At 47.0% G+C, this 25,182-nt stretch overlaps 2 pseudogenes; both read left to right on the plus strand.

Moving 5' to 3' along the window:
* Positions 1-1,995: 1,995 nt before the first annotated feature.
* Positions 1,996-3,806, plus strand: LOC123395563 (annotated as a pseudogene).
* Positions 3,807-18,989: 15,183 nt separating this feature from the next.
* LOC123395573 lies at positions 18,990-24,356 on the plus strand (annotated as a pseudogene).
* The last annotated feature ends 826 nt before the right edge of the window (positions 24,357-25,182 follow it).

Raw genomic sequence — 25,182 nt, forward strand, 5'->3', positions numbered from 1 at the left:
AGGCTGCGGGCTAGCGGCTACGGCATGGATCCGCCCTGGAATCCTGACCGCGGGTTGATTTCGGAAAAGCACAGTGGATTTTCTGTAAAATTACAAAAAAAAATTCGTTTTCTCACTTAAATCCGGACTGTAGATTTTACTGTTCATCCGAGAGCATATGAGCTCGAGCTCAGAATAGCACTTCCCAAAGTAAACGGTATATTCAGTGAAACAAATTATTTTTTCATTTACTCGGGTTGCATAGGTGTAATTATTGGCAATTATAGGGGCAATTTTCATGACACACAGCAAAAATAAATACTCCCTTTATTATTAGGTGTAAATTTGGATTATTACATTTTTAGTCCGACGACATGTTGATAGTTGCAATAAAGGAATAAACTAATATTAATCCATTAAGTCCAGAGAGCTTTACATAAAAAAGTGAGTGGCCACGGGCATTTAAGGTCTTGATGGATGTACCCGTTCTTAGATTGTGATGCAAACATTCGGTTAGTCTTGATTAGATATATTAGTGAAGAAAGAGACTTACAAGAGAAAAACTATTGTTTTTTATGGCTCACGATTCAGCATATCTTCTTTTATATATTAATTTTTTTAATGTTTCTGTGAAGGGTCTTGCATCTAGTTTCACCTTGGCCACCCGAAATCCGAGGACTGGACTTGGTCAGTGGTCTGGTGGCGAGGCCCGGTGTTCGTGTGGTGACCTCTTCGACACAAACAGCAGCATTCGTTCTTCGACGACGACTTCAAATTCATCAGCCACCCCTTTCACTCGACTATAGTGCCTAGATTCTTCTGCCATTCTTGTGGAAAAGAAAATAAGAATTCTTCTAACATTCTTCTCTCACCTTCGGGCCGTGAAAATGCCCCAATCCCATGTTTTCCTTCTCCCCATCGCCGCTCTCCTCACCGCGGTCTTCCTCCTTGCACCTGACCGCTCCGACGCTGCTCGGCCACTCCGCCATGAACGAACCACGACCACAGAGCTTCATACACTCCTAGATATCAAGAACGAGTGGGGCAGCCCCCTGCAGCTTGCGTCGTGGAATACGACTAACCATTGCAGCTGGACTGGTATCACCTGCGTGACACGCGGTGGAGGCCTAGTTACAGGGATTTCCTTTAAGAGGTTGAATCTGGGCGGCAGCATCCCTCCGTCTATGTGCAACCTCAAGTACCTCACCCATCTTGACATTTCATATAATAATCTCACCGAGAGATTTCCTCGCATCCTGCTATACGCCTGCTCCAGGCTCCGATTCCTTGATCTCTCCCACAATGCCTTCTATGGAGCACTTCCTGATGACATTAGTAGGCTATCACCATTTATGAAGTATCTAAACCTAACTGATAACAACTTCAGTGGTGTTGTGCCGCCGGCGATAGCCGAGCTTTCAGCGCTCCAGGAGCTGCTTCTTGACAGCAATGGCTTCACCGGTGAGATTCCAGATTCATTTTCAAACCTAAAGGAGCTACGGGTGTTGGACATGTGGGGGAACCATTTCAATGGTTCAATCCCTGTATGGATCTGGCAACACCAAAAGCTCGAGAAATTATACCTGTATGACAATGAATTCACCGGGGAGCTTCCTCTCAATATCACGATGCTCAAGTTGGAGGAACTTGACCTCTCGAACAACAAGCTCAATGGAAACATACCAGAAGTTCTTGGGACTCTCAAGACACTAAGCTTCATCAGTCTAGGCAGCAATGAGTTCACCGGCCCCATCCCCAAAAGCATTGGACTCCTTCCTAACCTCCAAGGACTTAGGATATATAACAATAAGCTCTTGGGTTCCATCCCCAGAAGCATTGGAGTCCTTCCCAACCTCCAACTCATCCAGCTATATAAACAATATGCTCTCGGGTGAGCTACCACCAGAGCTTGGGATGCATTCGGCACTTTTTGTGATTGAGGTCTACAACAACAGCTTGTCTAGCTCACTCCGAGAGCACTTATGTGACAGTGGAGTATTCTACGACTTAGCAGTCATGAACAACAACTTTTCCGGTGAGTTCCCGACGAGCATCCAGAATTGCCTCTCATTGAAGAACATCATGATCTCGAATAATAACTTCTCTGGGGAGTTCCCAAAAAATATATGGTTGTTGCCATTGCTGACAAAAGTGGAAATATCATACAACAGCTTGACTGGCACTTTGCCGACCGAGATATCTTCGAATATCTCTAGAATTGAGATGCAAAACAACCGGTTCTCCGGTCCCATCCCATCATCTGCGACTGGATTGTTGATCCTGACGGCGCAGAATAACCAGTTCTCGGGAGAGCTACCGGTCGACGTAAACAATCTCCGCACACTTACTGTGTTGTTGTTGTTGTCTGGGAACAAGATCTCTGGACCAATACCAACATCGATTAAATTATTGCAAAGTCTCATGTCACTTGACCTCAGCAATAATAATATATCAGGCACAATACCACCAGTAAGCATAGGGATGATGTCAGCCTTGGGTGTTCTTGATTTGTCCAACAACCAACTAACAGGTGACATTCCGCCTGACTGGGACAGCCACTCATTTACATCCCTGAATTTGTCACTGAACCAGCTCAGTGGGGAGGTGCCCTCAGTCTGCAAGATGCGAAGTACAACCGTAGTTTCCTTGGCAACCAGGGGCTTTGTGCAACGCGGGACTGGACGATAAATCTCCCAAAATGCACAAAAGCACCCACATGTCGAAGACTAATATGATAATCTTGTCGGTGCTTGGTGTCACTCTGTTCATTGTTATCATGAGCATCGTAATATGGCGGTTCTTCCGTAGCTGGAAGAACACACAAGTGGTGACAGAGGTCGTCAGTGATTGGAAAATGATATCATTCACATCTTTGGACTTCACCGTGTACGACGTGGTCAATAATATATTTGAGGAGAACATAATCGGCAGAGGTGGCTCTGGGATTGTGTACCGTGTCCACCTCCCTAGCCTTGATGGTGCCACCCAGGATCGCAGTAGCAAAATCGTGGCTGTAAAGAAGATATGCCTCACGATAAATTTGGACCAGAGGCAGTTTGACTCGGAGGTGCAGACATTGGGCAGCGTCAGGCATAGGAACATCGTCAAGCTGTTGTGCAGTATCTCCGGCTGAGATGCCAACCTGCTCGTTTACGAGTACATGGAGAAGGGCAGCCTCCATCACTGGCTGCACCGCCGGGACAATGTGGGTCCAGAACTATTGAACTGGCCGAGGAGGCTGGCCATTGCTATTGATGTGGCCAAGGGCTGAACTACATGCACCATGAGCGTGGAGAGGCTCCTATCATCCACGGGGATATCAAGCCAGAAAACATCTTGCTTGACCCAGAGTTCAATGCAAAGATCTACGACTTTGGGCTCGCTCGGATGCTTGTTGTACCAGGCGATTCCTATGAGCCACACCTCCAAGGGACATTCGGGTACATGCCCCTGGTGAGAATCTCAAATCCAGCAAGTCGTATCAATATTTTATAATTTACTATTGAACACTAATTCAGGTGAATTTTGCAGAATCGTCATATGGAAGGGCGAACGAGAAGGTTGACGTTTACAGTTTTGGCGTCGTTCTATTACAGCTGACCACCGGCAAGGCTGCCATTCACGAAAGTCAAAGCTCGGACATTGCCGTTCAAGATTATCAAAGCCTGGCCGGATGGGCATCTAGGCTATCCAATCTATCCGACGACATCATCGACAACAATATCCGTGATCCAGCTCACTCTTCTGATATCTTAGCGGTGTTCAAACTCGGCGTGTCATGCACGAGTGAATACCCGCGTAACCGGCCGACCATGAAGGACGTCTAAACCGAGCTCATTCAGTGGGACAAGAGGCAGATAGAGGCTGAGGCAGAGCTACATAGGTCATGCAACGATGACAGTGCGGCGCTTCTAGCCAGCATGCCCAGGAGCATGTCTGATGTCCGTCAGCGCAGCGGCTGCCGTGAGGTCCTTACGCGCTCAAGAACATCCTAGGGATGAGTTGTTGCGTTGGGGACCATAGTTGATGATATGGCTCCTGTTGTCGATGGGTTTTCAGCTGAGGGTATCTCATCTATGTGAAGCTATTGAAGACGTTAACATACATGATATCCAGGAGGGCGCCCCCTACAATTCTGCTACGTAGAGATATATTAGTTGTGAGCTTGGCTTGTGCCTATCTTGTAAGCAGTTTAAACCACTTGCTTGATTCTCAAGCTTTGTAACAATTTGTATGCAAACCATGGGATAAGCCCCATCATATAACACGCACCCATCTGCCTCAACAGGCATCGATGTGCAGAGAAGTCCACACACCGAGCCAACCATGGTGACATCCCAGAACCGCGCCTCGACGACCATTGGACACTGGTAAAATTGTGGTCATCCCACCGGTAGGGCCACGATGAGGATAAGAGAGGATGAACCACTACAAAGTAGAACAACCCTGCTGGCGTCGCCGCTACGTGATCACTTCCCAGGGACGCCCTCTGGTGAAGGCGAGGGGAGGAGGAGAGTGAAGTAGCAGCTGGGTAGGGGTGCTGCGGGTTCTGCCAGAGGGCTGCTCGTAGAATCAGTTCACAAGCGATATCAAAACAAGGCAACACATATGTTCTAAGAGGTGCTTCCATGTTTCAAGTATTTTACATCCACCGACATGTCACACGGATGAGGTATATCTATTTACTATGTCAATCTGGCTTTAGCTGAGAAAATGCTTTCAACTTTAATTTGTACCCCTTTTTTCACCTGGTAAATCTTGTCCCATTTTAACTTAAAAATGATTTCAGCTTCTTCTTAATAAAGGGCAGCGCTCCTGCCTGTTCCATAAAAAAAAAGACTATGAAGGCTAAGGAGGAGACCAAAGAGCGACGACCTCTAATTGAAGGGAGCAATGATGACCGATATTAACAACATGGCACTTTATTTAATTGGTTCGCCTGGTCACTCTCTCGCTTCTCCTCCAGTCGTACCTCCCGATGGCATGCGCGCTGACATGAATGGCGATGTTTCATCTCGATGGAGCCCACGATTTGGAATTATTGTGGATGGGTGTTGTCGGTGCAAGGGTTCGGCAGACAACTTGAACATACGCAGCTGCAAATAAAGCAGACCAAGACGTACCATACGTTCGAGATTTGTTGCGCAACCCATGTTTGTTGTGGTATATGGTGTATTGCCTATGGATGGACATGGACTGGGCAGCAAGCTTTCCCACTGCCGCAGTTGATAAAAGCACAGCCACGAACACGCCGCTGATTTAAAATCTTTCACGATGCAGCTAGCTTCACCAAAGCTGTCACTAAAAGCATGGTTAATAATACAACCACTTAATCAACAATAAAGAGTTGTCATGTTATATAAAACCAATCTCTCCGTTTCTAAATCTTTTTAGAGGTTTCACTAGTAGACTACATTCGGATGTATATAGACATATTTTAGAATATAGATTCACTCATTTTGCTTCGCATGTAGTCTTTTAGTGAAATTTAAAAAAAAAATTATATTTAAGAACGGAGGGAGTAGTCGACATACAACATGCAGACTATCCACGTCACTGATTGTCACGTCATCTTCAGTTTCCAATACCACCCAATCAGGCCCATTTCCCTGCGTTCACATCGGTGGAAAAAACAGCTGCAGTCGCCCAGCCTTTGCTTTCAGACGCAACCACAGCCGCTCCTCACCCACCTCCCTCCCGCAGCGCCCATCTTAGCCGCAGCCACTCGCCCGCTCCTCATGGCCGCTGCCTCCCCCCTCCCCCTCCTACAGCGCCCATCTCCAGCCACCGGCCCGCGCCTCCGCTGCTCACTGTCGGACCGCCTCTTCCGATGGACCGTCGCATCCACCACCTCCCCCACCACCGGAGCGCCTCCTCCTCCGCCGCATCCACCACCGGACTGCCTCCACCGCCTCCTGCTCGGACCGACGCCTCCACCACCTCCTCCACCGCCGCACCGCTTCCTCCTCCCCCCACCTTCCCGATCGTGTGGACGACATCGGAAGGAGCAGCTCGCGGTCTACCACCTCCCTCCCCGCTTCCTCGCTGCCATCACCATATTTTGAACACGTACCATCATATCCAAAGCGAAAAGATGTACTCCTTCTCATCTTTTTTATTTCACGTATTAGATTTATATCAAGTCAAACTTTATATGATTTGAGCTAATTTATATTTAAAAATATCGACACCTACAGACCAATATCTGTACCATGAAACTACATTTCATAATGAATCTAACAATGTTAATTTGGCATTTTAAATGTTGATACTTCTTTTATAAATTTGATTAAGGTAGAGATACTTTGATTTTAATTTTTTATGTGCATACTAAAATGCACCAGGGTACTAGCAGAATACAGTAGCGTGCTACAACATACAAATAAAGAGGAAAATGACAGGACCACTTGCAATATCTAGTACAGCCACCCGCAAAATAAAAAATACTAAATAGTTCAATAATTTTACTGGTCATTCTGACAAGTCATTTTCTAAACGTACCATTACTGACTCGTGATTGAAAACAGGGTATTTATCATGTGTTCAAAAAATGAAAAAAAACGCTTTCATCAAAGGAGCATATTCTATTCTATCTTCTAATTAGAGGCACTATGAGGCACCCTGTTAATTGTCACACTTAAATAATTATTAACCATTGGATAAAAACATGATTAGATGAACAGTTGAGATGAGTCATTTCACCTCGTAAAAGCAAAAGAAAAAAAGATGACTCCTTTCACCGTAATCATCCTCACCAAGAGTCCGGAGCAATATCATTATCAAACTGTTTTCTGCCTCTCTCTTCTTTCGGTCCATGTCTTGATGTCGCCCTACTTCCGGTATCTATCAGATTAGCTATAGGATCGAGCCGCCACAACCACCACATTGTCCTATGTCAATTTTCTCTCCAGGGTCCGATGTCTCCATCTCCTTTCTCTTCATGTTGTGATGTTGGCGTCCTCTCAATTTCTATCAGACTGGCTCTAGGTCCTCCCGTGCCTCTTTTCTCTCCACGATCTAATAGGACTAGACATTTGATCAGGGAGCTAGACCTATAAGAGCAACTTTAGCACATCCCGTATATTGCGGACGTGTATCACATAATTACAGTTTGCAAAAATCTTTTTTTACAGGCTGATGAGGACCGCAGTAGAACATAACCCGCATCGTGGAACTATAAATGTTTCGTTTTACAGTTCCTCGATGCGGGTTCTGTTCTACCGCGGCCCTCGTCAGCCCACAAACTATAAAAAAATCAAACTTACAATTCTTCATCAATTCTGCTGATTTGCGTCAAATTTGAACAATCAAAAACAGTCTGTATACAAATTAAACCATAATTTTCGATCAAGACTCTAAAGAACGTCATGCAAAAGCAACCATCATCTTCACCACCGTCTTACTATTACTCCATCTCACAATACTCCCTTCACGTATAAGATTTTTATCAAGTTAAACTTTATAAAGTTTGACCAAATTTATATTAAAAATTATTAACATATATAATACAAAATATGTATAGTATGGAGTGCAGCGCTTTGGTGTCCAGGTTTACCTCCACCCGGTCAGAAATCACACACAAAAAATCCTAGGAAAACTCAAACAATTACATATTTTATTTGCTGGTAGAAAATTTATTACGTGATGTCGTTATGACGTCTAGATCGTTTGAACATCTGAATACACTACAGAAACCTGTTAATACACGACGGATTTTGCTTGACGTTTTCCTACAGCACCCACGAGCCCGCGCACCCCTACAGCACCCACGAGCCCGCTAAAGCCCGTGTAACTATTCCCGCATAAAAGCTAACCCTGGAACCATTCTCCTCATCCACTACTCTCGATTCCCCACCATCTCCTAGCCGCCGCCACCCAGCAGCACCTCGTCTCCTACCTCCTCCCAAATATCGCCGCCGGCCTTCCCCCTCCCGTCTTCTCAAGTCCTGCTGGATCCACCGCTCCTAGTATCTGGCGCTCTCGTGCAACCCAACCCCGTGGGCTAGGGTTTCGGCTGCGGCTTCGCATCCACCGTCGGCGCATCTCCAGGTGCTCCTCCCCATCGCACACCGCGGCCACTTTGCGTCCACTCCGCCTCGTGGATAGTGGCCCCTAGCTCAGTGCGCTCGTGCTCGTTGGGCTGGACTGCGGCGACCATCGTGCCTGAGGCAGAGCAGTGTGGTCACTAAGGTCAAGGTCAAGCAGATGCGCTGCATGTGGGTAAGCTAAATCTGAAATTAGATCATGTTGCAGGGTGAGTTTCATTCCCTTCCGCTCTATACTTGTTATTCTCGATTTCCTATGCCATGTCTGCTGCACTGTCTGCTGAAAGTCGAATGTGATAGCAAAAGACATGTCAGACAATATTCAGTAAATAGCCTGAAGGACTGTTAGTTACGGTTGGGCCGGGGGGGGGGGGATTTTGTATAAGAAAAAAGAAAGATATGGTGAGATGTGCACAACGACGAAAAGGAGTCGTGACTAGAGGTAGCAGCATCGTCGACACGCGGGAGGGCTCAACCTCCACCGTCAACGACGGCAGCCGATCGGACACAATAGCAGGAGCATACCAGGTCTGTGGGCCCACAGGCTGGCCGACCCCTCATACGCTCGTAAAGCTCCCGCCATCGCGCTACAGCAGGCACGCCATCTATGTCGCCGCGCCCCATCTGAGCTCCTCCTCCTCCTCACCACATATAAGACCACAAAGTCATGCCGGGGCCGGTCCTCTAGGACCCAAGATGGGGCCCGTAGGGCCCAGATCAGGGCCGTGGGTGCGCCACCGGCCACTCCGCGCCAGCACACCGTCGCGTTGCCAAGAGGCTGCGCCAACACCCCACGTGCCGCTGGCCACAACCGCGGGTCCGCCGGGCCGTTGCCATACCGAGGAGCACCGCCGCCGCCTCCTACCCCGGGAAGGGGAGACGCACGCGCGGGGACTGAAGTTCTCGCCGCCGTTGACCCCACCTTACTCAGGGCCGGGGGCGGTGGGGGGGAGGGAGGAAGGAGGGGCCGACGAAGGGAGAGGGAGCATGCCGCCTCCCGGGGAGGCGACGTTAGGGTACCGGGCGGAGGATCAGATGCGGGTAATGAGACAAGGCAAGAACTTGGAAGACAAGAAAGCATCAGTGAGACCACCATCTATCACCTCTCTAGGGCTGAACGTAATGGGAGTATCATATGTGGTATCATGCATGCCAACTAGACATATTTGATGAGGTGGCATATAAGTAAATGAAGAAAGAAAAAGTTGAGTATCATAACATGATAACGTATCATATCATATCTATCCTCACCGATCATAAAGTGAAGCGCTCACGTCAAGGAGCCCTCTATCTTCCATCTCAGAAAATAAATCACGTTAATCCTCACCCCCCGTTTAAAAAAAAACACATCTATCCACACCTGCCAATCCTACAAAGAAGCAGTCACGCCCAAGTCCCCATCTATCTTTTGTCTCAAAGAAAATATCACGTATATCCTCACAACAAAATCCCCTTCTACATGCAAGGGACTCCTCTTTCGCTATTATTTATCCAGCAAGCAACGTGTTCCAGCCTGCAGGAGAGCCGCCCAATTTATTTCTGGATTGCTTCAGTCTCATGGTCATGCAGGTCCAAACTGATGGGTTTTTTTTCTGGTGAACTTGCATGGACTACTTGCTGCAATTGTTCTCGGGCGAGGGAAACAAATACATACAATGGGTAAGCAGATTCATTGATTCCTTCCATGAACATACGTATATGCAATTAACAGTGATTGCATTCTTCTAGGTGGATGTGCATGAGGCAACACAGTCAATTGATCACCGACAGGTTGATTGATTCTTTCTATGAACATACGTACATGCAGTTGACAGTGATTGCTTTCTTCTAGGTTGATGTGCATGAGGCAGCGCACTCAATTGATAACCGGCGGCACATGACGCGCCCCGACCCGTCAAAGGTTGAATCAAAGAAGGCATAAGTTCTTCTACTGATATGAGTTCATGGAGTCAATCATTGGTTCAGATTTATAATGCTCATTATGTCTAGAAACATTAAGGGTACAATAAGTTCACTTGCAGATGAGACACTTTCAACGTATATGCATGACACTTCTGATTTAATCATGGTGATACATATAGGTCGTCGATAATGCCAAAACATGCACATACCTTTCATGGTAGATTAATTGTTGACTAATAAGATAGTATCTTTACTTCATGCATCTCCCTTTACTAATCCGTCCGTCTTTAACTAATTTATATTCACATGGCGCTATATACGTGTTCCGACATGTAGAAGATACGCCCAATTTGTTGGTACGCTGAAGACACCATGTAGTGAATTTTTTTACATACCTGACTACCATGTATATGTAGTTGTATAAGAAATTTAGTATGTTTTGAAGCTTTCAAGTATATACTAATTTTTTTTAGTATACCGGGCACATTGGATCCCGGTCTCTGCGACGCCGTTCTCGCAATACAGTGTCCTTTCTGTGTACGCGATAGCTCGGGATCGGTATCTCTCGACCATTAATTCAACCACATCCATGTCCCGTCGTGGAGGAAGATACCCCGTTGCAGTGTACCATCACCATCTTTTCGGAACACGTACCATCATATCCAAACGAAAAAGCTGTACTCCTTCTCATCTTTTTTATTTCACGTATTAGATTTATGTCAAGTCAAACTTTATATGATTTGAGCTAATTTACATTTAAAAATATCGACACCTGCAGTATCAATATCTGTACCATGAAACTACATTTCATAATGAATCTAACAATGTTAATTTGGCATTTTAAATTTTGATACTTCTTTTATAAATTTGATTAAGGTAGAGATACTTTGATTTTAATTTTTTTATATGCATACTAAAATGCACCGGGGTACTAGCAGAATACAGTAGCGTGCTACAACATACAAATAAAGAGGAAAATGACAGGACCACTTGCAATATCTAGTACAGCCACCCGCAAAATAAAAAAATACTAAATACTTCAGTAATTTTACTGGTCATTCTGACAAGTCATTTTCCAAATGTACCATCACTGACTCGTGATTGAAAACAGGCTATTCATCATGTGTTCAAAAAATGAAAAAAAAAACGCTTTCATCAAAGGAGCATCTTCTATTCTATCTTCTAATTAGAGGCACCATGAGGCACCCCCTTAATTGTCACACTTAAATCATTACTAACCATTGGATAAAAATATGATTAAATGAACAGTTGAGATGTCTCCTTTCACCCCGTAAAAGCAAAAGAAAAAAGATGACTCCTTTCACCGTAATCATCCTCACCAAGAGTCCGGAGCAATATCATTATCAAACTGTTATCTGCCTCTCTCTTCTTTCTATCCATGTCGTCATGTCGTCCTACTTCCGATATCTATAAGATTACCTATAGGATCGAGCCGCACACCCACCACATCCTCCTATGTCAATTTTCTTTGCAGGGTCCGATGTCTCTATCTCCTTTCTCTTCATGTTGTGATGTTGGGGTCCTCTCAATTTCTATCAGACTGGCTCTAGGTCCTCCTCTGCCTCTTTTCTCTCCACGATCTATCAGGACTAGACATTTGATCAGGGAGCTAGACCTATAAGAGCAACTTTAGCAGATCTCGTGTATTGCGGACCTGTATCACATAATTACAGTTTGCAAAAATCTTTTTTACAGGCCGATGAGGACCGCGGTAGAACATAACCCGCATCGTGGAACTGTAAATATTCCGTTTTACAGTTCCGCGATGCGGGTTCTGTTCTACCGCGGCCCTCGCCAGCCCACAAACTATAAAAATTCAAACTTACAATTCGACATCAATTCTGCTTATTTGTGGCAAATTTGAACAATCAAACACAGTCCTTATACAAACTACACCATAGTTTTCGATCAAGACTCTAAAGAACGTCATCTAAAAGCATCCATATCTTCACCACCGTCTTACTATTCCTCCATCTCACAATACTCCCTTCACGTATAAGATTTCTATGAAGTTATACTTTTTAAAGTTTGACCAAATTTATATTAAAAATTATTAACATATATAATACAAAATATGTATAGTATGGAGTGCAGCGCTTCGGTGTCCAGGTTTACCTCCACCCGGTCAGAAATCACCGGACGAAGGGAGTATTTTGGAGAGCTAGATCGGTTATCGCCACCATCCATCACCACAAAAAAGGGTTTCCCCTCGGTTTGTATTACAAAGCGATCAACCGATACAACCAACGATAGATGCTGGGGCGGAAGCAGTACAGTCACTCACAAAAAAAAATGAAAGACATAAACAAAAGAAGTAAATGCCGACAACGGCGGATCGATCAAAACAAAGTAGCCTCGCGATCACTGCACGCACCGAAGACCGTTCACCAAGCTCCAAGACTTCGGAGCGCCGTTACCAATCAAAACCTTCATGAAAGAACGCGACGATGACGACTCTGATGCCAAGGGTTTTCCCCGGTACGCGACGAGGCGAGAGGAAAGGTAGTCCCCGACGCCCTTCAGGAAGGTCTGGAGGCACCCACAGGCGCCACCGCGTCGGTGTCGGCCAGGCCGACAGGGGTTTCCCCCAATCCCCGCCTTCACCCCGGACGCTCTGGAGACTGTCACCAAACCGACCACTACCCAGCGCCAACGCGATCTTGAAGCCTCCACGATGTCTCACCACGGCACCTCGAGGTGAGATGTGCACAACGACGAAAAAGAGCCGTGACTAGAGGTAGCAGCATCGTCGACACGCGGGAGGGCTCAACCTCCACCGTCAACGACGGTAGCCGATCGGACACAATAGCAGGAGCATACCAGGCTTGTGGGCCCACAAGCTGGCCGGGTCCTCATACGCCCATAAAGCTCCCGCCATCGCGCTACAGCAGGCACGCCATCGGTGTCGCCGCGCCCCATCCGAGCTGCTCCTCCTCCTCACCACACAGAAGACCACAAAGTCATGCCGGAGGCCGGTCCGCTAGGACCCAGATGGGGCCCGTAAGGCCCAGATCTGGGCCGTGGGCGCGCCACCGGCCACTCCCCGCCAGCACACCATCCCGTTGCCAAGAGGCTACGCCACCACCTCGCGTGCCGTTGGCCACAACCGCGGGGCCACCGGGCCGTCACCATACCGAGGAGCACCGCCCCCGCCCCCTACCCCGGGAAGGGGAGACGCACGCGCGGGTCTGAAGTTCCCGCCACAGCCGACCCCACCTGACCCAGGGCCGGGGGCGGTGGGGGGGGAGGGAGGGAGAAGGGGCCGACGAAGGGAGAGGGAGCATGCCGCCTCGGCAGCCTCCCGGGGAGGCGGCGTTAGGGTACCGGGTGGAGGATCAGATGCGGGTAATCACACAAGGCAAGAACTTGGAAGACAAGAAAGCATTAGTGAGACCACCATCCATGACCTCTCTAAGGCTGAACGTAATGGGAGTATCATATGTGGTATCATGCATGCCAACTGCCGCCGCTGCCGCCGTCGCCTGGATCGCCGCCGCGATCTCCGCCTCTTCCCTCGCCGCCGCCGCCGTCGCCTGAGACGCCCGCATGGCGATGAGTAGCCCCGGCGAGTCGTCAGGGTCGCCGTCCTCGCGGAGGACAAACTCTTCCGGCGGCACCTCGTACTCCGCCGGGACAGCCGGGGCCACCACCGGGGCCGCCGGAGGTGGGTGGGGGATCGCCGCCGCCTGTCGGTAACGCGTGATGACGTCGTTGTAGTTTTTCCCGTCCCAATAGGCGTGCCGGCCGCGGGTGTTGTAGGGGTCGCCAGGGTGGACCCGGAGCTGCTCCAGCGTCGCGGGGTTGTCCAGCGTCGGATAGCCGTCCTTGCAAATACTCCACGGTTTTGCAAGGCGGCACCCCGGCGGGACGAGGAGGCCGAAGTTGTACAGCTCTTGTGTCAGCGGCTTGTCGAGGCTCTAGCGCCAGTTGCTCTCCGGCGCGCCGCCGCCGCCGGAGCTGCTGCCGCCGACATGATCCACCGTCGGGACGTCGGAGAACGGGGGAGGGAGGAAGAGAACGTCGGGACGACGGGGATCTGCGGCGGGACGACGAAGAGCGGGGGAGAGAAGGAGAGCAGGGGAGCGACGGGTGTGCCGACGAGCCGCGGGACGACGGGTATATATAGCGCCGCGACGGTAGGGGAGGCGACGGGGAAGCTGGCCGGCGTAACTCCCCCGGAGTGAATGCACGTCGCCTCGGGAGCCGTCGAACCAACGGGCCAACGACGACGGTCTCGAGAACCGACGCGATGGGCTCTGACGACGGGGCCGTCATTAATGGCGTCACCTCGGGAGCCGGCGAACCAACGGGCTAACGACGGCATCGGACGACGAGGCGCTGACTGGTGATTAATGTCGTCTTCGGGAACCGACGCGATGAGCTGGCGACGCGGTGGTTAATGGCGGCGGCTTCGGGAACCGGCGCGGACTGGCGACGCAGCGCGGGATTAATGGCGGCGGCGTCGGGAACCGACGCGAACTGACGACGCAGCGCGGAATTAATGTCGCGGTCTCGGGAACCGACGGATTGACCGCTGTCAGACCGACGTGAAGACGCCACGTCGCAGCGGGTGGACGCGGGTACGACGCGTGTACCGGGCCTCCTGTACGTCGCCGTTTCGTCAGCTGGCGCCCGTCGGGCTGACGTGCGTACGTCGGGACGGGGAAAAGACAATTCTGCTCTTTGTTACGAAGGGGTATCGTTTAATCTCAGCCGTCCTTGTATTTGGGGTTGTACCGAAGAAGAAGTGTATTTATATATAGAGTGTAAGTACGAACTTTCCTTGCTTCATCAAATGTCACGTGTACACCTGTTTATTTTCGGTCCTTCAAGTGTATTCATACTTTTCAAGGAAGTAACATCTCCAAGATACATTACTGCTGCCACAAGCTGGGATCCACCATGATAATTAAAATAAGGCCCACAGGGTTAAAAAATGTCTCCATGCAACTACAAGTGCCATTCATCTTGCCAACCATTTTTGCTCTATCTCCATAGAATTCTCCTTATGTGGTTTCCTGACACATATCTGTTATAGTTTCGAGCATTGCTTTTACATGCATAAAGAAACTAGCTAAAATTCATGCAAGGATTTTTCCTTCTTGAACCAAACAAGGATGCTCTCAAGTCAGGTAATGACAATCACCCTTGGTTTGAGTCTGTCTGAGGGCCCTCGAGTCTAAAATTCAAGCAAGAATTTCCCTTTCTGAACCAAATAAGCTTGCTCCCAATCTGGAAGATGGAAATATGGTTGGGACATGGTGCAAACCACTTGTTGTTCCCCTCATCACAACCCTTATCTGTCAAGACTTCAAGCTTCGAACATCCTGGACCGTCAGCACGGTTTGGTCTTGCATCCATCCGTGTTCAACCACGCGGTTGGATCAAATTTTGCTTTCCCCTCTAACGTGCTGACCTATTGTTTCTGTATGTGAGCTCTGGAGTGAATCTAGTTTTTTCCGTAACCCACTCATCTTTCTAGAACATGCTATGTGTCACATGTTAAATTTCAACCTTTTCAGAATTTATTTATAGTGCTTTTCAATTTCAGGGTCATTTAGCTAAAAAATTCATTAAGTGCATGGAAAATAGAAAATGATGTTAGAAAGGGTTGAAATTTAAGGATGTGTCATTGAATGATGCATATTAAATTCACAAAAAGTGTGGAGTTGAAATAATTTAAAAAAAAATGCCTTTGTAACAGATGAATTTTCGTCCGAAACCCTCATTCTTCGAAGTAGATGGTCCAGCTTGTACACAAAGTGCATCCAGTTTTTGCCGTAACCCGCTCAACTTTTTAGTACATGCTATGTGTGTGAAATTATGACACCATGCCATATTTCAACCTTTTAGCATTCATTTGTAGTCCTTTTCAATTTCATGGTCAGTTAGCACAAAAACAAATCACCAAGTGCATGAAAAAAAAAATGAATTTAGAAAGGGTTGAAATTTGAGATGTGGCACGACGACAAGATATTGGACAGCGACAAAACAGGGTGATTTAGCACGAAGAAAAAATGATCAAGTCTCACGACGACAAGATATTGGACAGCGAAGACAGGGTGATTTAGCACGAAGAAAAAATGATCAAGTCTCACGATGACAAGATATTGGACAGCGACGAGACAGGGTGATCTAGCACGAAGAAAAAAATTATCGAGTCTCACCATAACAAGATATTGGACAACGACGAGACAGGGTGATTTAGCACGAAGAAAAAATGATCGAGTCTCACGACGACGAGATATTGCACAGCGACGAGGCAGCGGTACTGTGGAAAGTGATGGGCATTCAGCCATAGTTGAACCGAATCACATGAATGAGACAGATTTCGTACGAAGAAAACTGTTGAGTCTTACGCGGGGCATGCAGCCTTACGTGGACCTAATAACATGAATGAAGCGACCTGGTGATTTCGCACTAAGAAAATTAGTTGTAGTAAAGTGTGAAGATTTGAGTGCGAAATCTTCGGCTATAGTGATAGGGACAAATCGTTATGTGAGATATGTGCAACCATGAACCAAAGTGGTCTCCAGCTATCGATCATATGTGCAACCATGAACCAAAGTGGTCTCCAGCTATCGATCGCTGCCGTGGTTGTTGAGATGTCCTCTTGAGATGTCCTGTGGTTGTTGAGATGTCCTCTTCCTACGTACATATTCCATTCATTGTCACGTATAGTTATGTAGTTCTTTTTTAATTCTTCAATTGTAACCAATTATTGTCGCTTTTGCAATTTACTATGAAATGATGGGCTTATCGGGTATGAACCATACATACATGTGTCTTCTATTCCTATGCATTAACACCGTGTATTGGGGAAAAAAAATTCCAAGATGACTTTTGAACATGAGCTTAACCATATAAAAGTCTTGGATGATAAAATCGCCTCCCAGATGCTTCAGTGGTTGTGGCTGCCGGCGAGGCTAGGCAGCGCGGGGCGAAGGCAGCGGCCGGCGGGGGCTCCGGCGGTCACGGGCGACGGCGGCGCGGGGCTGGCTCGAGCCCCTCTGCTCGGGCACGGGACTGTAGGGAACGCGGCTCGGCAGGCTGCGGGCTAGCGGCTACGGCATGGATCCGCCCTGGAATCCTGACCGCGGGTTGATTTCGGAAAAGCACAGTGGATTTTCTGTAAAATTACAAAAAAAAATTCGTTTTCTCACTTAAATCCGGACTGTAGATTTTACTGTTCATCCGAGAGCATATGAGCTCGAGCTCAGAATAGCACTTCCCAAAGTAAACGGTATATTCAGTGAAACAAATTATTTTTTCATTTACTCGGGTTGCATAGGTGTAATTATTGGCAATTATAGGGGCAATTTTCATGACACACAGCAAAAATAAATACTCCCTTTATTATTAGGTGTAAATTTGGATTATTACATTTTTAGTCCGACGACATGTTGATAGTTGCAATAAAGGAATAAACTAATATTAATCCATTAAGTCCAGAGAGCTTTACATAAAAAAGTGAGTGGCCACGGGCATTTAAGGTCTTGATGGATGTACCCGTTCTTAGATTGTGATGCAAACATTCGGTTAGTCTTGATTAGATATATTAGTGAAGAAAGAGACTTACAAGAGAAAAACTATTGTTTTTTATGGCTCACGATTCAGCATATCTTCTTTTATATATTAATTTTTTTAATGTTTCTGTGAAGGGTCTTGCATCTAGTTTCACCTTGGCCACCCGAAATCCGAGGACTGGACTTGGTCAGTGGTCTGGTGGCGAGGCCCGGTGTTCGTGTGGTGACCTCTTCGACACAAACAGCAGCATTCGTTCTTCGACGACGACTTCAAATTCATCAGCCACCCCTTTCACTCGACTATAGTGCCTAGATTCTTCTGCCATTCTTGTGGAAAAGAAAATAAGAATTCTTCTAACATTCTTCTCTCACCTTCGGGCCGTGAAAATGCCCCAATCCCATGTTTTCCTTCTCCCCATCGCCGCTCTCCTCACCGCGGTCTTCCTCCTTGCACCTGACCGCTCCGACGCTGCTCGGCCACTCCGCCATGAACGAACCACGACCACAGAGCTTCATACACTCCTAGATATCAAGAACGAGTGGGGCAGCCCCCTGCAGCTTGCGTCGTGGAATACGACTAACCATTGCAGCTGGACTGGTATCACCTGCGTGACACGCGGTGGAGGCCTAGTTACAGGGATTTCCTTTAAGAGGTTGAATCTGGGCGGCAGCATCCCTCCGTCTATGTGCAACCTCAAGTACCTCACCCATCTTGACATTTCATATAATAATCTCACCGAGAGATTTCCTCGCATCCTGCTATACGCCTGCTCCAGGCTCCGATTCCTTGATCTCTCCCACAATGCCTTCTATGGAGCACTTCCTGATGACATTAGTAGGCTATCACCATTTATGAAGTATCTAAACCTAACTGATAACAACTTCAGTGGTGTTGTGCCGCCGGCGATAGCCGAGCTTTCAGCGCTCCAGGAGCTGCTTCTTGACAGCAATGGCTTCACCGGTGAGATTCCAGATTCATTTTCAAACCTAAAGGAGCTACGGGTGTTGGACATGTGGGGGAACCATTTCAATGGTTCAATCCCTGTATGGATCTGGCAACACCAAAAGCTCGAGAAATTATACCTGTATGACAATGAATTCACCGGGGAGCTTCCTCTCAATATCACGATGCTCAAGTTGGAGGAACTTGACCTCTCGAACAACAAGCTCAATGGAAACATACCAGAAGTTCTTGGGACTCTCAAGACACTAAGCTTCATCAGTCTAGGCAGCAATGAGTTCACCGGCCCCATCCCCAAAAGCATTGGACTCCTTCCTAACCTCCAAGGACTTAGGATATATAACAATAAGCTCTTGGGTTCCATCCCCAGAAGCATTGGAGTCCTTCCCAACCTCCAACTCATCCAGCTATATAAACAATATGCTCTCGGGTGAGCTACCACCAGAGCTTGGGATGCATTCGGCACTTTTTGTGATTGAGGTCTACAACAACAGCTTGTCTAGCTCACTCCGAGAGCACTTATGTGACAGTGGAGTATTCTACGACTTAGCAGTCATGAACAACAACTTTTCCGGTGAGTTCCCGACGAGCATCCAGAATTGCCTCTCATTGAAGAACATCATGATCTCGAATAATAACTTCTCTGGGGAGTTCCCAAAAAATATATGGTTGTTGCCATTGCTGACAAAAGTGGAAATATCATACAACAGCTTGACTGGCACTTTGCCGACCGAGATATCTTCGAATATCTCTAGAATTGAGATGCAAAACAACCGGTTCTCCGGTCCCATCCCATCATCTGCGACTGGATTGTTGATCCTGACGGCGCAGAATAACCAGTTCTCGGGAGAGCTACCGGTCGACGTAAACAATCTCCGCACACTTACTGTGTTGTTGTTGTTGTCTGGGAACAAGATCTCTGGACCAATACCAACATCGATTAAATTATTGCAAAGTCTCATGTCACTTGACCTCAGCAATAATAATATATCAGGCACAATACCACCAGTAAGCATAGGGATGATGTCAGCCTTGGGTGTTCTTGATTTGTCCAACAACCAACTAACAGGTGACATTCCGCCTGACTGGGACAGCCACTCATTTACATCCCTGAATTTGTCACTGAACCAGCTCAGTGGGGAGGTGCCCCTCAGTCTGCAAGATGCGAAGTACAACCGTAGTTTCCTTGGCAACCAGGGGCTTTGTGCAACGCGGGACTGGACGATAAATCTCCCAAAATGCCACAAAAGCACCCACATGTCGAAGACTAATATGATAATCTTGTCGGTGCTTGGTGTCACTCTGTTCATTGTTATCATGAGCATCGTAATATGGCGGTTCTTCCGTAGCTGGAAGAACACACAAGTGGTGACAGAGGTCGTCAGTGATTGGAAAATGATATCATTCACATCTTTGGACTTCACCGTGTACGACGTGGTCAATAATATATTTGAGGAGAACATAATCGGCAGAGGTGGCTCTGGGATTGTGTACCGTGTCCACCTCCCTAGCCTTGATGGTGCCACCCAGGATCGCAGTAGCAAAATCGTGGCTGTAAAGAAGATATGCCTCACGATAAATTTGGACCAGAGGCAGTTTGACTCGGAGGTGCAGACATTGGGCAGCGTCAGGCATAGGAACATCGTCAAGCTGTTGTGCAGTATCTCCGGCTGAGATGCCAACCTGCTCGTTTACGAGTACATGGAGAAGGGCAGCCTCCATCACTGGCTGCACCGCCGGGACAATGTGGGTCCAGAACTATTGAACTGGCCGAGGAGGCTGGCCATTGCTATTGATGTGGCCAAGGGGCTGAACTACATGCACCATGAGCGTGGAGAGGCTCCTATCATCCACGGGGATATCAAGCCAGAAAACATCTTGCTTGACCCAGAGTTCAATGCAAAGATCTACGACTTTGGGCTCGCTCGGATGCTTGTTGTACCAGGCGATTCCTATGAGCCACACCTCCAAGGGACATTCGGGTACATGCCCCCTGGTGAGAATCTCAAATCCAGCAAGTCGTATCAATATTTTATAATTTACTATTGAACACTAATTCAGGTGAATTTTGCAGAATCGTCATATGGAAGGGCGAACGAGAAGGTTGACGTTTACAGTTTTGGCGTCGTTCTATTACAGCTGACCACCGGCAAGGCTGCCATTCACGAAAGTCAAAGCTCGGACATTGCCGTTCAAGATTATCAAAGCCTGGCCGGATGGGCATCTAGGCTATCCAATCTATCCGACGACATCATCGACAACAATATCCGTGATCCAGCTCACTCTTCTGATATCTTAGCGGTGTTCAAACTCGGCGTGTCATGCACGAGTGAATACCCGCGTAACCGGCCGACCATGAAGGACGTCTAAACCGAGCTCATTCAGTGGGACAAGAGGCAGATAGAGGCTGAGGCAGAGCTACATAGGTCATGCAACGATGACAGTGCGGCGCTTCTAGCCAGCATGCCCAGGAGCATGTCTGATGTCCGTCAGCGCAGCGGCTGCCGTGAGGTCCTTACGCGCTCAAGAACATCCTAGGGATGAGTTGTTGCGTTGGGGACCATAGTTGATGATATGGCTCCTGTTGTCGATGGGTTTTCAGCTGAGGGTATCTCATCTATGTGAAGCTATTGAAGACGTTAACATACATGATATCCAGGAGGGCGCCCCCTACAATTCTGCTACGTAGAGATATATTAGTTGTGAGCTTGGCTTGTGCCTATCTTGTAAGCAGTTTAAACCACTTGCTTGATTCTCAAGCTTTGTAACAATTTGTATGCAAACCATGGGATAAGCCCCATCATATAACACGCACCCATCTGCCTCAACAGGCATCGATGTGCAGAGAAGTCCACACACCGAGCCAACCATGGTGACATCCCAGAACCGCGCCTCGACGACCATTGGACACTGGTAAAATTGTGGTCATCCCACCGGTAGGGCCACGATGAGGATAAGAGAGGATGAACCACTACAAAGTAGAACAACCCTGCTGGCGTCGCCGCTACGTGATCACTTCCCAGGGACGCCCTCTGGTGAAGGCGAGGGGAGGAGGAGAGTGAAGTAGCAGCTGGGTAGGGGTGCTGCGGGTTCTGCCAGAGGGCTGCTCGTAGAATCAGTTCACAAGCGATATCAAAACAAGGCAACACATATGTTCTAAGAGGTGCTTCCATGTTTCAAGTATTTTACATCCACCGACATGTCACACGGATGAGGTATATCTATTTACTATGTCAATCTGGCTTTAGCTGAGAAAATGCTTTCAACTTTAATTTGTACCCCTTTTTTCACCTGGTAAATCTTGTCCCATTTTAACTTAAAAATGATTTCAGCTTCTTCTTAATAAAGGGCAGCGCTCCTGCCTGTTCCATAAAAAAAAAGACTATGAAGGCTAAGGAGGAGACCAAAGAGCGACGACCTCTAATTGAAGGGAGCAATGATGACCGATATTAACAACATGGCACTTTATTTAATTGGTTCGCCTGGTCACTCTCTCGCTTCTCCTCCAGTCGTACCTCCCGATGGCATGCGCGCTGACATGAATGGCGATGTTTCATCTCGATGGAGCCCACGATTTGGAATTATTGTGGATGGGTGTTGTCGGTGCAAGGGTTCGGCAGACAACTTGAACATACGCAGCTGCAAATAAAGCAGACCAAGACGTACCATACGTTCGAGATTTGTTGCGCAACCCATGTTTGTTGTGGTATATGGTGTATTGCCTATGGATGGACATGGACTGGGCAGCAAGCTTTCCCACTGCCGCAGTTGATAAAAGCACAGCCACGAACACGCCGCTGATTTAAAAATCTTTCACGATGCAGCTAGCTTCACCAAAGCTGTCACTAAAAGCATGGTTAATAATACAACCACTTAATCAGCAATAAAGAGTTGTCATGTTATATAAAGCCAATCTAATAATTTCTTTTTTTTTAAATATAAGTCTTTTTATAGGTTTCACTAGTAGACTACATTCAGGTGTATATAGACATATTTTAGAATATAGATTCACTCATTTTGTGCAGCTAGCTTCACCAAAGCTGTCATTAAAAGCATGGTTAATAATACAACCACTTAATCAACAATAAAGAGTTGTCATGTTATATAAAACCAATCTCTCCGTTTCTAAATCTTTTTAGAGGTTTCACTAGTAGACTACATTCGGATGTATATAGACATATTTTAGAATATAGATTCACTCATTTTGCTTCGCATGTAGTCTTTTAGTGAAATTTAAAAAAAAAATTATATTTAAGAACGGAGGGAGTAGTCGACATACAACATGCAGACTATCCACGTCACTGATTGTCACGTCATCTTCAGTTTCCAATACCACCCAATCAGGCCCATTTCCCTGCGTTCACATCGGTGGAAAAAACAGCTGCAGTCGCCCAGCCTTTGCTTTCAGACGCAACCACAGCCGCTCCTCACCCACCTCCCTCCCGCAGCGCCCATCTTAGCCGCAGCCACTCGCCCGCTCCTCATGGCCGCTGCCTCCCCCCTCCCCCTCCTACAGCGCCCATCTCCAGCCACCGGCCCGCGCCTCCGCTGCTCACTGTCGGACCGCCTCTTCCGATGGACCGTCGCATCCACCACCTCCCCCACCACCGGAGCGCCTCCTCCTCCGCCGCATCCACCACCGGACTGCCTCCACCGCCTCCTGCTCAGCCGGACCGACGCCTCCACCACCTCCTCCACCGCCTGCACCGCTTCCTCCTCCCCCTCACCTTCCCAGTACGTGTGGACGACATCAGGAAGGAGCAGCTCGCCGGTCTACCACCTCCCCCTCCCCCTGCTTCCTCGCTGCCATCACCATATTTTCGGAACACGTACCATCATATCCAAACGAAAAAGATGTACTCCTTCTCATCTTTTTTATTTCACGTATTAGATTTATATCAAGTCAAACTTTATATGATTTGAGCTAATTTATATTTAAAAATATCGACACCTACAGTACCAATATCTGTACCATGAAACTACATTTCATAATGAATCTAACAATGTTAATTTGGCATTTTAAATGTTGATACTTCTTTTATAAATTTGATTAAGGTAGAGATACTTTGATTTTAATTTTTTTATGTGCATACTAAAATGCACCGGGGTACTAGCAGAATACAGTAGCGTGCTACAACATACAAATAAAGAGGAAAATGACAGGACCACTTGCAATATCTAGTACAGCCACCCGCAAAATAAAAAATACTAAATAGTTCAATAATTTTACTGGTCATTCTGACAAGTCATTTTCTAAACGTACCATTACTGACTCGTGATTGAAAACAGGGTATTTATCATGTGTTCAAAAAATGAAAAAAAACGCTTTCATCAAAGGAGCATATTCTATTCTATCTTCTAATTAGAGGCACTATGAGGCACCCTGTTAATTGTCACACTTAAATAATTATTAACCATTGGATAAAAACATGATTAGATGAACAGTTGAGATGAGTCATTTCACCTCGTAAAAGCAAAAGAAAAAAAGATGACTCCTTTCACCGTAATCATCCTCACCAAGAGTCCGGAGCAATATCATTATCAAACTGTTTTCTGCCTCTCTCTTCTTTCGGTCCATGTCTTGATGTCGCCCTACTTCCGGTATCTATCAGATTAGCTATAGGATCGAGCCGCCACAACCACCACATTGTCCTATGTCAATTTTCTCTCCAGGGTCCGATGTCTCCATCTCCTTTCTCTTCATGTTGTGATGTTGGCGTCCTCTCAATTTCTATCAGACTGGCTCTAGGTCCTCCCGTGCCTCTTTTCTCTCCACGATCTAATAGGACTAGACATTTGATCAGGGAGCTAGACCTATAAGAGCAACTTTAGCACATCCCGTATATTGCGGACGTGTATCACATAATTACAGTTTGCAAAAATCTTTTTTTACAGGCTGATGAGGACCGCAGTAGAACATAACCCGCATCGTGGAACTATAAATGTTTCGTTTTACAGTTCCTCGATGCGGGTTCTGTTCTACCGCGGCCCTCGTCAGCCCACAAACTATAAAAAAATCAAACTTACAATTCTTCATCAATTCTGCTGATTTGCGTCAAATTTGAACAATCAAAAACAGTCTGTATACAAATTAAACCATAATTTTCGATCAAGACTCTAAAGAACGTCATGCAAAAGCAACCATCATCTTCACCACCGTCTTACTATTACTCCATCTCACAATACTCCCTTCACGTATAAGATTTTTATCAAGTTAAACTTTATAAAGTTTGACCAAATTTATATTAAAAATTATTAACATATATAATACAAAATATGTATAGTATGGAGTGCAGCGCTTTGGTGTCCAGGTTTACCTCCACCCGGTCAGAAATCACACACAAAAAATCCTAGGAAAACTCAAACAATTACATATTTTATTTGCATGGTAGAAAATTTATTACGTGATGTCTGTTATGACGTCTAGATCATTTGAACATCTGAATACACTACCAGAAACCTGTTAATACACGACGGATTTTGCTTGACGTTTTCCTACAGCACCCACGAGCCCGCGCACCCCTACAGCACCCACGAGCCCGCTAAAGCCCGTGTAACTATTCCCGCATAAAAAGCTAACCCTGGAACCATTCTCCTCATCCACTACTCTCGATTCCCCACCATCTCCTAGCCGCCGCCACCCAGCAGCACCTCGTCTCCTACCTCCTCCCAAATATCGCCGCCGGCCTTCCCCCTCCCGTCTTCTCAAGTCCTGCTGGATCCACCGCTCCTAGTATCTGGCGCTCTC

Source organism: Hordeum vulgare, chromosome 1H, assembly GCF_904849725.1.
Source record: "Hordeum vulgare subsp. vulgare chromosome 1H, MorexV3_pseudomolecules_assembly, whole genome shotgun sequence".
NCBI classification, from domain to species: Eukaryota; Viridiplantae; Streptophyta; class Magnoliopsida; order Poales; family Poaceae; genus Hordeum; species Hordeum vulgare.